The sequence below is a fragment of the Dipodomys spectabilis genome, unplaced genomic scaffold (genome assembly GCF_019054845.1).
Source record: "Dipodomys spectabilis isolate Male_0828 unplaced genomic scaffold, ASM1905484v1 ptg000418l, whole genome shotgun sequence".
Classification (NCBI taxonomy): Eukaryota; Metazoa; Chordata; class Mammalia; order Rodentia; family Heteromyidae; genus Dipodomys; species Dipodomys spectabilis.
In genome coordinates, this window is record NW_024871095.1 from 1,149,951 (window position 1) to 1,165,157 (window position 15,207).

Consider the following 15,207-nt stretch of genomic DNA (forward strand, 5'->3'; position numbering starts at 1 on the left):
AGAAAAACGTGTATTCTGATGCTGCTGGGTGAAATATTTGATAGATGTCTGTTAAATCTAGTTGATCTATGCAGTTGTTTATATCTGTGGTTTCTCTGTTGAGTTCCTGCGAAGTTCATCTATGTAGTGGGGAAAGTTGTGTGTTAAAGCCCCCATCGATTAATGTCTTTGGATCTATGTGGGATTTGAGGGAAAGTAGTGTTTCTTGGATAAATTTGGGTGCTCCGTTGTTTGGCAAATAGATATTCAGAATGGTAATATCTTCCTGAAAGAGTGATCCCTTAATTAGTATGCACCATCCTTTTCACTAATTTTAATTAAAAGTCTATTTTATCTGATATTAGGATTGCAACTCCTTCCTGTTTATGGGGGCCGTTTGCTTGGTAGATTTTGTTTCAGTCTTTATAATTGAAAATGTGTTTGTTTTTGTGGGCAAGATGTGACTCCTGAAGGCAGCAGATAGAAGAATCTTGCTTTTTAATCCAAGTAGACAGACTTTGTTGCTTAATTGGAGAGTTAAATCTGTTAATGTTGAGAGATAGAACTGAGAAGTATTTGAGAGTTCCTGCCATTTTATCCAACTTCTTCGGGCTGCGGCAACTGTGTTCTTCCTATGGTTCTTGGATTCTCAGTTTGGGTGCTGTTTCTTGGCCTTTATTGTGGTCTTGTTGGTTTTCTCTGTGGAGGATATCTTTAAGATTCTTTTGTAGGGTTGGTGAGGTGGAGATATATAGTTTCAATTTTTCTTTGCCATGGAAGTGTTTTATTTGACCTCGAATTATTAAGGAGAGTATAGCTGGGTAAAGTATTCCTGGTTGTTGTTTGTCTTTAGGGCATTGCTTACATCATTCTAGTCTCTTCTTGCTTTGATTGTCTCTGCTGAGAAATCTGAGGTGATTCTAATTGGTTTCCCTTTATAGGTGATTGATCTTTTCTTCATGACAACTTTAAGGATCTTTTCCTTGGTCTGAATTGATCCTGTGCATATAATGTGACAATGGGAAATCCTGTTCTGGTCTGGTCTATTGGGAGTTCTAAAAGCTTCTTGTATCTGAATAGGCCTATCTTTTTGCATGTTTGGGAAGTTCTCTGCTAGGATCCTGTTAAACAAATTTCCTAGACCATGGACTTCTGGTTCTACGTGCTCCTCTACAACAATTATCCTCAGATTAGACTTTCTAATGGTGTCTTCCAAGCGTTGAATGTTGAATAGATCTATCATATTTCTTAGATTTGTCTAGGATTGTTTTATGTCCTTTCTCTATAATATCTAGGATGTCTTCTATCCTCAGAATTCAATCTTCTTCATGGTCTATTCAACTATCCAGATTTTCTACTTTTTTTTTTCTTTTCCTTCTAGTTGGTCGGCTTTTATGACTTCAAATTCTTTGTTGGATCTTTGTTTTAGATCTTGTATGAAATTCTTTACTTCCTTAATTTGGTGTTCAATGTTTATTCTCAATTCACTTAGTTGATTGTTATGATTTCCTTGGAATTCCTTTCCTTCTGTTGGGATCCATTCAGCATTCCCTTTGTGGACTCCCTTACTTCTTTCAGCTCTCTGTTTATGGATTCCATGAATGCCTCTATTGATCTTTGTCTATGCTCATCCTGCTCTTGCAATTCCTGTATTACTCTTTGATTAGCTTCCTCACGTTCATGCAATTACTCTAGTTCTCTTTGACTGATCTCAGCCTGCTCACACAATTCTTTTATTTCTCTTTGAGTGTTCTCAAGCTGCTCATGCAATTCCTTTATCTATCTTTGAGTAGCTTCCTCACACCCATGAGCTTCCTGTTTTGATCTTCGGTTTGCTTCCTCTCTCTCCCTATCATGCTCAAACAGAGTCCTTTGCAGGTTTTCAATCTTTTTATTTATCATGTTTACCATTATTGTTTGTAGAGCTATTTGGGAGTTCTCCTCTGGATTATTCATTATCTGTTCTGTCCACTGATTATCATGAGTGGGAGTTGAGATACCCGGACGTGACATTTTTCTTGTGTTTTTCCGGGTTATTTTGCCCATTTGGGATGACAGTAACAGGAGTTTGTGCTAGAAAACTATCTTAAGGCAAGCATCAGCCAAGTCTGTAGTTGCACAGTCAAAAGCATGCAGATATAATCTAGTTCAACAGATATATTTTTCAACATCAAACAACTATGCATTAATAGGCTATGAACAGCAAAGAAGAATTTGGCAAACCAGAAGTTATTAGTTTTAGCGAGAGATGTGGGTATAAATAGGAATAGAGGGATGTGGAAAGGTAGAGGGAGAGTTAACTTAGTCCTAATCTAAAAGCAGGGAATAGGTTGGATAGAATGATTGTAGAGCCCGGGGAAAAAAGAAAGAGAAAAAAAAGACAAGGAAAAATAGTAAAACAAAAATTAAAAACTTAAAAGTGAAACACTTAAAATTATGCAAATTAAAAACATAATATTCAGAGAAGTACGGGAATAGGATAAGAGAAAGGGAGGGATAGAAAGGAGACGTGAAAAATTAAAAAATAAAAATGCTTAAATTTTATACTGGTATATTGATGTAGTACTGCTATTTAGGAATTTAATTCTAAGAGGTTTTGAATTCAGTAATGAATTTCTGGATTAAGTGTGTATACAATGGGGGATAAGTTTTCCTTGTATGTTTTTAATATATATTTTTATTATAAATAATGTACAGAGGGGTTACAGTTACATAAGTAAGGTAATGAGTACATTTCTTATTGAGCATTGTTACCTCCTCCTTTGTTTTTAACCCTACCATCCCTTCCCTTCACACCACCCCACCTCCCCCCTTCACCCATCCTCTGGTAGAGTGTCTTGTATATTTCATTGTTACAATGGGTCAACCAGTATCCTTTCCTTATATCTTAAATGAAGAAATGCTGGCTTGATTTATGCTGATTCTACTTTTGTTGACACATCTAAAATCACTGGCCAAGTCCAAGAGCACATAAATGAAATGCCATCATTTTTTTTATCAGTTGGTATAATTGTGTTCTATACATTTATTGACAGGTTAAAAATTATTCTCAAACTTTAAAACATTAAAAATACTTTCTTTTTTTTCTTATTTTCTTGGCCAGGAAATCAGCAAGAACTCAGTCAGCATTTCTCATATAGGAATTTTCACATGGGTTAGTAAAATGTATATGTAGAGTCCAGTTTTCGGAGGACTCACACATCTGCCTAGGAATTCATGCTGGTTGTTGGGAAAAGAGCTCAAGTAAGGATGCCATTTAAAGCCTTATAACTTTACTCTTTACCAGGGTATTTTCCTGCTACTTCGGTGGTTGAGAGTGTCTACAAGAGTAAGTATTCCGTGAGGAGCAGGGAGATACCATATCACTTATACTTACTGAGGTTTCCAAGTGACTTACTATCACTTGTACTCCATTTTGTAAATCAAATCTCTCTAAAACTACCAGTTTTAAGAGATAAGAGGATTGGTAAATGAACTATTAGAGACAAATACATCTTCAACATATATTGTTCCAAGTATTCCGTTTAAGGCATATTCAACAACTGGTGGAAATTGTGTTGGCTGTAATTATGTGTCTTTCTCCATGTGCACATGTATACATGTGTATATGTATGTGTGTGACTAGTAACATATATGTGTACATTATGGCTTATATCATCAAATAAAGTAAGGAATCTCTAAATTTTTAACAAAAACTGTATAGTTAATGTCTTAACTCTTCACTCTGCTTCTTTACACAAAGACTTTGCAACTTCTCATTAATAAAGTTTCCATATACTCTAAAATGTACATACTTAGTACTTAATGTCTACTACCATAAATCTTAAATACTTTATCAAAAAGTTTTATACCTGCCAAACAGTCTTATTTTTGGCATATATAAGCAAAATCCCAAAATTAAGCATATTTAAAACATTAAAACTGTTTTTTTGGGGGGAGGGTCCGGTTGTGGGGCATGAACTCTGGGCCTGGGCACTGTCCCTCAGCTCTTCAGCTCAAGGCTAGCACTCTACCACTTGAGCCACAGCGTCACTTACCGCTTTTTTCTTTTTGCTTATGTGGTGCTGAGGAATAGATCCCAGGGCCTCATGCATGCAAGGCAAGCACTCTACCACTGAGCCACCTTCCCAGCCCTAAAACATTAAAACTTTAACAAACCTAAACACTTGCTGCAATGTTCATTTTGACATGTGCCTTGTATAGAATAATTGAATCCCTCCTCCTACACATCTCTTGAACTACAAATATCTGGAATTATTTTGTTTTTGGCATGTCTATCTTGATTTTATTCTTAAATGTGTGCTTATGTAAGAAGTACATGATTCTAAAATTTCACAACAATTCTTTTGAACTTATTTTTGTTGAATTGTCTAGTTTCCTAAAATCAATACAAATTATACTTTATATATAAAAAATGTTCTTTGCTCAATTTAGCATCACATGCACTAACATTGGAACGATACAGAGAAGATTAGCATGCCCCCTGCGCAAGGATGACATGAAAATTCGTGGAGCATTCCACATTTTTACAACAACAGATGCTGAAAGGTATGTGGCCACAAGGGAACCGTGCTGCATTCTTGGTGGGAGTGTAAACTTGTTCAACTACATTGGAAAGCAGTATGTAGGTTCCTCAAAAGACTCCACATAAAACTCCTCTATGACACATTAATCCCACTTTTGGGGATCTACCCAAATGATCATAAACAAGACCATACTAAAACTACCAGCACAACTATGGTTATTGCAACATTATTTACGATAGCTAGTATATGGAACCAACCCAGATGCCCTCACAAGGTGAATGGATCAAGAAAATGTGGTATATATACACAATGGAATTCTATGCCTCCATCAGAAAGAATGACATCGCCCAATTTGTTAGGAAATGGAAAGTCTTGGAAAAAATTTTATTGAGTGAAGTAACCCAAGTCCAAAGAATCATAGGTCCCATGATTTCCCTTATTTTCAATAACAAATGTATGTCTGGGATAAGCAGAAAAGTTGAAAAGCTATGTACATAGAACCAGATAAGATGATGTTAAAGAAATTGAACCCCAAGATAGTGACACAAGTAGTTTTTTCTTTCTTGCTATTGTTTCTAACGTACTTATAATGAGCGATGGCATTTTTTTTTGTTTCTTTGTATGTTTCTCCCCACGCTATAACCCCTGTTTTCTCTGTATTTGAAGTTGGTGCACATACATCTTGAATGTATGCTTCCCTAATTTGGGGAGGGGAAGGGAAAAATTGCTCAAATAAGGATACAGGTTGACCCATTGTAACAATGAGATGCACAAGACGCTATGTTGAAAAATGAACTTTACAATTTAGGTGGAGGAAGGAAGAGGGAGGGGAGTGTACTTGTGGAGGTGGAAGGGAAGAGATGGTAGGGGAAATATAAAGGAGGAGGTAAGAATTCTTGTTAGGAAATGTACTAGTTTCCTTGTTCATGTAAATGTGACTCCTCTGCACAGTATTATTACAATAAAAAACATATAAAAATGTTCTGAGATGGAAGAGTTTATTTCCTCTATTTTACCCATATAATATCGCTAACAAAGAAATTAATGCAGAACACTGATATGAAGGTAATTTGAATAAATGTATGTGAGTGTGAGTGCCGCAGCATTCAAGCAAACACGCATGTACCTGCTAACACACGTCATACATATATATCATCATGCTCAGAGTTTAAAATCAGGGCTTCAAGGTCTTGCTAGGCCTTTCCTATCTAGATTGGTGATCTACTATGTAAGCTACATCTCAATTCCTGGCTCTTTGCTAGTTCATTAAACATTTTGAAAAATAATTTCATGAGGTTTTTTTTTTTTTGGCCCTGATTGGCTCCCAAGTGTAATCCACAGATCTCAGTCTCCTGAGCAAATATTCAGAGTAGATAGGATTATAAGTGTGACCAGCCAGCACAATGTTTTTAGAATAATTTTAAAAATAAAAGAAAATTTACTTTATGGGTGCCTGTTGTATCATCTCCTTATTTGAAAGCCTTTTGGAGTGATTATATGTCAATTTAATTCGTTTGGGGATTGTGAAAAGATAGTAAGTGATGATATTTAAAAGTTCTGGTACGTTTTAAAAAAGAAACTGGAACTGTGGGACAGAAGAAATTTGGCTGTCTTCGGACCTCAATTTGTAAGCTCAGCTCTGTGCATGATACCCCAATGTCACCACCACAGTCTGTGTTGAAGACAAAATGTGATAGAAAACAATCACCATTTGTAATATTTGCTACGCTATTATTTCTTGGGCAATATGAATATTGAATTGAGAGTGTAAGAGAATGGAGAGATTTTATCCACCTTTTTGGTATTGCTGAAAGACTTTTGGAAACTTTGACTCATTTTCTTCCTCACTGTGTGTGTCTTTGGGCCATGCACTTACTGTCTTTAACTATAATTTTTCCCAACACTACAATGGTAATAACATTAGCATTATAACGAATGTTATCTTAAGAATTAAGAGCATAAAACTTGTGAAACACTTAACGTAAACCTATGAATGAGCTTTGAGTTTAGCCAGCATTCTTTTTTAAATACCAAATAGAATGTGATAAGTAGTACAGAAACCATTACATGTAGTGTGAGCAACCAGAAGTAATATCTATTGACCATGCTTTGCTTCCAAGGAAGCCAGTGGATAACTTATGCTGTAAATCAAACTGGTTATCTTATGTTGTGATAATATAAAAATAACAGGGACAGAACGATGAAGGAATGTTGTAGACTGAGGTGAAATCCATATGAAAATGTGCAAAGCTGATAAAACGTAAAAGTATCTGAGCAGTATATTATGTTTTGTATCATTTAAGTTACATCGCAAAGATAAGGAAGACCTAGAAGAATAAATTGTCTTTTTAATATTCTATCGTTGGTCCTTAGAAGGATGAACACTTTCCTCATTTTTGTAGAGGCATCATCAGATGAGGGGAACTATATTTTTTGTTTGCTTCCTTTCATTTATTCTTCAGTTTGAAATCTGAATTACATGAGACTGAAAGAAACCAAGTTAAATTATTCATGCAGGAAAGAACAAAGTAAAATAAATAAAATATATATAGCCTTGTAAAAGATCTAACTAAATTGAGTTATAGAGTCTCAAGCATCAACAGAAAAATGATTTAAGCAATATCATGTTATTAAAAATTTTAAAATCTTAGGAGCTGCTTATTTTTTTCCTTTCTACTACCTTGAATTAATTATTGATTTTCTATAGAGAGATTAAAGATGAGATTAACAAGAAACTTGATTAAAAATGGACAAAAGTTCTGAATAGACATGTTTTCCAAAAAGCCCTGAAAATCGCCTGTGGATTTACAAATTTGTATTTAATACAACGTCTATGTTGGCTTAATGCTTTGTGAGCAGAAGTCATTAGAGAAATGCAATTCAAAATTACTATGATATTACTTCTTAATTATTATAACTCATAAAAATAGCCAAAGAACCAGGTGTGGTGGTAAAGGCTGGTAATTCCAAGTGATTGGAGGTTGGAGTAAAAGGATTTGAGTCTAAGGCCAGTCTTGGGTACTGCACACAGTAAAAACATGTCCTTTAAAAAAACTAAAAAGGTAAAAATGTTGGCTGGTGACACTGTGGAGAAAAGGAAATTTTCTACACTCTTGGTCAAAATACAGGTTAGTGTTCTCGTTGTAGAAAGTTGTATGCAGTTTCCTAAAGAAATCCAAAGTTGAAATATTGTCTGACCCACCAATCGTGTGATTATTTGTCTGTGGGTAACTCATAAATGTATCTGTAGTTCATTGTTACTCACATTATTCACCACAACAGCCAAGATATAAATCGAAGTCCAGTGTTCAACTACAAACTAATAAAGCAACTGTGGTACATTCACACATATCCTTTTCTGGTGATCCCAAAGTAATTTTTTTTATTATTTTCCTGTTTCCATGTGATTAAGCTCCAAATCAGAAATCCAGATATATGATTTAATTTAACCAAAACTATTTATTGAGTATAAGGACCTTCTACTCTCTACATTCTTCACAATAAGATCACCAAATATGATGAGTCTGAAATAATTAGTTTCTTTTTGACCTATGTTAATATTCTTTACAATGTGAGTGAAATGTTTAAAAAGTAGTATTTGTTTTAGCTTAATTGCTCTGAAGAGACAATAAATGATATTATCAAAGCTTAAAAATGATTTGATTTAAAATTTAGAATTCAGGAAATTGTTTTAACCAGTCTGGTTACTGGAGCCTTCACTACAAACTCATGAGAAAATTTATATTGATAAAGGAAAAATCTGGGGTTAGATAATTATGAATAAAAAATCATGTCATTCTGAATATGTAGAGCTGCATATAAAACATAGAAAATTTAGCTTTTAAATACCTGAATATGCTAGTACATTTAATTGCAGGGTAAGTATTTGTTCTGAAAGGAGATAAAATTGCACTTATTTTGAAATGTAAACCTAAGTATTTATTTGAATAAAAGACAAATGTTTAAAATATCACTCATTCAGGAAACAAGATATGCAGTTAGTTGTTTCTCATGTCAATTATGTTCTCTAAACTTACTACAAAGACTAGATTAGTAAACCTAATTCATTGCTTTGTAGGGAAATATCAATTCCGTTTCTTAAAACTCATAAGAATAACTTTTTCTCAAACAATTGCTAAGTCACTGTTTTATATTTTTTGTCAAAGAATCTTATTCGATAAATTTTTATTCATTAAGTTAAATAATTGGCAAACAATATAAATTATGCATGGACAAATTTTATCTAGCACAAGTTTTTTTTTCAAAAGTCAGATCATGGCTCTCTTAAAGAACACTAGAAGGCAGTGTGTTCTTTATTAATTTTTAGTTATTTTGTTAATAGATAGTAATTGTCAGAAGTGACAATTCCAGAATATATTTAACGTATTGGATTTTACTCCCTCTCTTTCCTTCTCATTACTCCTTCCTCCAAAGATCTTCTGTTTTTCACATAAAATTACATCTTTATAGATGCGCATATAAACTAATTTGGAAGACTGAAGCTAAACTGCAAGATAATTCAAGATGTACAGAGAATTAATATGATGAATAAAAACCTGAATATTTTTTGTTAACCTTTGAATTGAGTTATCATTATTATTATGGTTAGGATCCCAGGATTAGAGAAATAGAAAATTTAGGTTCATCAGAGGATGACCCATTGCAACAATGATACTCACAAGACACTATGTTGAAAATGAAGATTACACCATGGGGAGGGAGGGGTAAGTGAAGTGGGGAGGGATGTGATAGTGGGAGAACAAGAAAGAAGTGGGTAACAATGCTCAACAAGAAACGTACTCCTTACCTTACACGTGTAACTAATCCTTCTTTAAAGCACCTTTTCAACAAAATAAAAATTTTTAAAAATAATGAACAATAAAACCTGACTGGAAATAGAAAAACACTTAAAAATATATTCAAAATGCAAGTAAAATTTAGACCTACAGGCTGAGCAAGAGTTAGGATAAATATGAAAAAGTGACTTGCTATTAACATGATGATTCGGTTACATCTAGGCTTAGGATTAGGAAATGTGTGGCAGTTAGAGCTGGGTTAGGATGAGAAAAATATGTAAGACATTGTGTAAAACTGCCACATATTTTAAGAATAATGAATGGCAAGAATGAATGAAAACCAGTCTGTGTTACTTTAAAGATTCAGATATAATTTGGTTTAAAGTGAGAGATACTTTTTTGTTCCCATTAGGGTTAGGGAAGGATAAGCTTTACGGTAAATTTTAGTTTTCCAATAAGAAATAGAAGCCAAAAAAAATGTGCGATTGAATAGAATCTAGACAATTTTCCTTACATTAGCCATTTGGTGTGAAATCAGAATGTGATTTGGATTAGGTTTCTGGTTAACCGGGGTTGAGGATAGAGTAAAGAAATGGGTTAAACTAGTGGCTCACGCCTATTATCCTAGTTACTCATGAAGCTGTTTTTGAGGATCACAGTTCAAAGGTAGCCCAGGCAGGAAAGTCCATGAGATTTGGTTATCTCAATAGATGCAGAAAAAACATTCGACAAGATCCAACACCCTTTCATGATGAAGGTTTTGGAAAAATTAGGAATCCATGGAACATTCCTCAATACAATAAAGGCTGTATATGACAAACCTACAGCCAGCATTATACTCAATGGTGAAAAACTAAAGCCATTTCCTCTTAACTCAGGAACAAGACAAGGATGCCCACTCTCTCCACTTCTCTTCAATCTAGTATTAGAATGCCTAGCTACAGCAATAAGACAAGATGCAGACATAAAGGGGATCCAAATAGGGAAAGAAGAAATAAAACTCTCCCTCTTTGCAGATGACATGATCTTGTATTTAAAGAATCCCATAGACTCCACTCCCAAATTACTCAAGCTGATTCAAAACTTTGGCAAAGTAGCAGGTTATAAAATTAACCCCCCAAAATCAATGGCTTTTCTGTATGCCAACAATGAGAAAAGTGTGGCTGAAATTAGGAAAGCAACTCCATTTGTAATAGCCCCCCAAAAAATAAAATACCTAGGAATTAACTTAACTAAAGAAGAGAAGGACCTCTATGATGAAAACTTTAAAATCTTGAAAAAGGAAATCAACACAGAACTTAGAAAATGGCAAAACCGTCCATGAGATTTTTATCTGAAATTAACCACCATAAAACACAAAAGCGGTGCTATGAGGTAAAGAACTCAGGGATCATGCCCTGGCCCAGAGTGCAAGCCCCACGACCGACAAAAAAAAAAAAAAAGAAATGTTAAATACTAAGTAAAGCTGAAACTTTTTAGGTTCTAGGAATTTAGGAAAAGCTGGGATAATGGAAGTACAATGCATTTCACAATATCAGGGTTTGAGATCAATGGGTATAATGATTCATATTATGGAACAAAATACATTCAGAGTTAAGAGTGAAAAAATCTGTAGGGTTTACAGAAAACCTGCAATTTATTTCAAGAATTACCAGTGGAATTTCAGTTAGGCTTGCACAAAACGAGCATTTTTCATACATTTTAGAATTGGGATACGAGTACTGTCAAGGTTATGGTTAGGATTCCAGCCATGGTTAGGCTTAGAGTAAAGGAGAAAAAAAATGAGGGTCAAATTGAACGTAAATTTTAATATATGCCTGTTAAGAATTAGAATGAATGTATACTAGAGTATTGCTATTAATATATGAATCTTCTTACAATTAGGCTGATGGTTATTCTCAATGTTCCAGTTAAGAAAGATTAAGTTTAGTGTTAGAAAATGACTAAGATATTGGAAAAAATTGAAACTTATGTTTGGAAGGGTGAGTGAAAACTAGTGTACTTGTGTTAGTGTTAGCATTGCCATATAATTTGGATTAAGATTAGGATCAGTATTTTCTTCTGATTTATTTACTGTTACAAATAAGAAAGCTTTTAGTATAAAATTTTGTTCACTAACAAGTTGAAGCAAATATGTGAGGCTGAATAGTAACTAAGACAGTATCATTATATGTATTTCTCAGTGATCATTCTTGTAGTGATTACTGAGAGTTTTCCAGCCAGGTTTAGGTTGAGAGTTAGCGGTAAGTAATGGACCAGATAGTAAGTAAATCTGAAACTTTTCAGATACAGTGGTTCAGGTAAAGGTAGAATCAATGGAAACTACAGTATTTTTCCTGATAAGAGAACTTGAGGACAAGTAATATAATGGCTCATGTGAGGGAACAAGATAACTTTAGTGGTAGAGTCAGAAAATTTGTGGGAATTAGAGCAAACTGAAACTCATTTCCAGAGTGAAAACTGGAATATTCATTAGAATGATTAAAAACTAGAGTATCTTCCTTAAACATTAGAATTGGATTATCATTAGGGTGAAAGTTAGGTTTTAAAGAGAAGGTCACCATCTATGATCTGTCAGTGGCCTTGAAATTAGATGTTCAAATATGACAAACTTATTTAGGCTTTTTGATGGAAGAAAGGAGTATTACTAGGGTTCTATCTAGGAGTTCTCTGCTTGCTAGACAGGACTTTTGTTGTATAGCACCAAGCAGCTCAACCAATGTTGCCATACTTCTAGTCCATATAATTTGCTTGAGGTCTTGCACTTTTTGCACAGGTGTGATCTTAGATTGACTGAGACTTTATTACCTATGCCTCCCACATAATTAGCTAGGATTTCAGATGTAAATCACGATGGCCAGTTCATTTGTTGAGATGGTAGATGGCTGTCTTGGCAGTTATAGCTAAGATATGGAACCAACCCAGGTGCCCCTCAGTAGATGAACTGATCAAGAAAATGTGGTATACAGACACAATGGAATCCTATGCCTCATTAGAAAGAATGATATAGCTCCATTTGTTATGAAATGGAAAGACTTGGAAAAATTATATTAAGTGAAATAAACCAGGCCCCAAGAAACTTATGTCCCAGGGTTTCCCTTATTTGCAATAACTAGTATATGTCTGAGACAAGTAGAAAAGGTCAGATAAGTTGATGTGAGGCAAAATGAACCCCAAGATAAGGTTTCAAACTTTTTTTTTCTTTCTTTTGCTTGTTTCTAACATATTTATAAGATGATATTTTTGTTGGTTTGTATGGCCCTCCCCCACAGTATAACCCCTGTTTTCACTGTATTTTATGGTGGTATAATTTGTGGAGGGGAAGGGAAAACCAAATTGTTTAAATAGGGATATAGGTGGACCCATTGCAACAATGAGATGTTCAAGATATTATGTTGAAAAACTAATATTACTACTGTGGCTTGGGGTGGGGGGACGAGGGGTGGGGGGGAATGCAAAGTGATGGGAAGGGGAAACAAAGGAGAAGGCAACAATTCTTGATAAGAAATGTACTCATTACATAGCCCATGTAATTGCAAACCCTCTGTATGGTATTTGCCCAATAAAAAGAGAAAATGTGATATATATATATATATATATATATATGCATATATGTATATATATATGTGTATATGTATATGTATATATATGCGTGTGTGGGTATATATATATATATAATGGAATTCTATGCCTTTATCAGAAAAATGACATCTCCCATTTGTAAGGAAATGGAAAGATGTGAAAAAAATTATATTAAGTGAAATATTCCAGGCCCAAATAAACATAGGTCCCATAGTTTCCTTTACTTGTAAAAACTAGTACATGGTACCATATGACCATTAAAGATGATGTTAATTGAAATGAACCCCAAGATAGGGACACAGCTGAATTTTTATTCCATGAGATTCTTATCTCTATATAATCCCCAAAATAAAGTTGGAAGGGGAGCTGCGGTTCATGTATATAGCACCACCCACTAGGGAAAAAGCTTAAGTGAGAAGTTAAGATCCTTAGTTTAAACCACAATATCAACACTCAAAATAGTTGATTTCTTTTTTTTTTTTTTTTGACTTTTTAAAAATATTTATTGCTGTGCAAACATTTATTTTTTTTAATTTTATTTTATTTTATTTGAGAACATACTGTACAGAGGGGTTACAATTACATGGGCAGGATAATGCATACATTTCTTACCAAGCATTGCAGCCTCCTCCTTTGTTTACACTTCACCTCCCTTCCCAGCCTCCCCCCTCCCCCCCCACCCAATCATACCCCCCTCCCCCCCCACCGACATTGTAAAGCTGGTTTTGACATGACATTTTGTACTTCTCATTGTTGCAACAGGTCCACCTGAATCCTTAAACGACTTCTTTGTCCCCGTCTCCTCCACATGTTATACTGGCATCAAATATAGTGAAAGCGGGGGTTACACTGTGGGGGAGGGACATACAAAGCAACAAAGAAATAATCTTATAAATGGGTTAGAAACACATGCATGAAAGAAACAAAAACATTAAAATACATATTTGAGGGTTCGTTTTCCTAACATCACATTCTCTGACTTTTTCCGCTTGACTCATACCTATACTAGATATTGCAAATAAGGGAAACCATGGGACCTATGTTTCTTTGGGCCTGGCTTACTTCACTTAATATAATTTTTTCCAAGCCTTTCCATTTCCTAACAAATGGGGAAATGTCATTCTTTCTGATGGAGGCATAGAATTCCATTGTGTATATATACCACATCTTCTTGATCCATTCATCTACTGAGGGGCATCTGGTTGGTTCCATATCTTAGCTATGGTAAATAATGCTGCAATAAACATAGTTGTGCTGGTAGCTTTAGTGTGACCTTGTTTGTGATCATTTGGGTAAATGCCCAAAAGTGGGATTGCTGGGTCATTGGGGAGCTCTATGTGGAGTCTTTTGAGGAACCTCCGTACTGCTTTCCAAAGTGGTTGAACAAGTTTAAATTCCCACCAACAATGAAAATAAGGTTCCTTTCTGTCCACATCCCCTCCAGCATCTGTTGTTGTTAGAGTTCTTGATTTTTGCTATTCTAACTGGAGTGAGGTGATATCTCAATGTTGTTTTGATTTGCATTTCTTTTATGGCTAGGGATGTTGAACATTTCTTCATGTGTCTATTGGCCGTCCTTCTTTCTTCTTCAGAGAAGCTTCTCTTTAAGTCTTTCGCCCACTTACTTATTGGGCAGTTGTTTCTTTGAGGATTTGTTGTTGGGGGGTTTAATTTTTTGAGTTCCAAGTATATTTTAGATATGAGACCCTTGTCCGTTCTATGGCTAGTAAAGATCTTCTCCCAATCCGTGGGCTTTCTATTGATCTTGCTAGCTATGTCATTTGCCCTGCAGAAGCTCTGCAACCTTATACAATCCGATTTGTCCATCCTTTCTTGGATTTGTTGTGTTTCCGGGTCTGTATTCAGAAAATTTCGGCCTGAGCCAAGGAGACCCAGGGTTTCTCCTATTCCATCCTGTAATGTTTTCAGAGTGTCTGCTTTGAGTTCAAGGTCTTTGATCCATTTGGAGTCGATTCTGGTGCAGGGTGATATATAAGGATCTAGCTTTAGTTTTCTACATGTAGTTAACCAGTTTTGCCAGCACCATTTACTGAAGAGGCTGTCTGTCTTCCATTCTATTGTTTTAGCTCCCTTATCGAAGATTAGATGGCTATAGGTCTATAGGTACATTTCTGGGTTTTCACTTTTATTCCATTGGTCCTGAGGTCTGTTCTTATGCCAATACCAAGCTGTTTTGATTACTATGGCTTTATAGTAGAGTTTGAAATTTGGTATTGATATTCCTCCAGCAGTGTTCTTTCCGTTGAGGAGCGTTTTTGCTATTCGGGTTCTTTTATTGTTCCATATGAATTTTTGGATTGCCT

At 35.0% G+C, this 15,207-nt stretch overlaps 1 non-coding gene across 1 annotated transcript; it reads left to right on the top strand.

The window, feature by feature from the left end:
* Positions 1 to 4,400: 4,400 nt before the first annotated feature.
* Positions 4,401 to 4,507, top strand: LOC122097239. The gene has a single exon (XR_006145500.1). It is a non-coding gene; the product is annotated as a U6 spliceosomal RNA (small nuclear RNA).
* Positions 4,508 to 15,207: the final 10,700 nt, after the last annotated feature.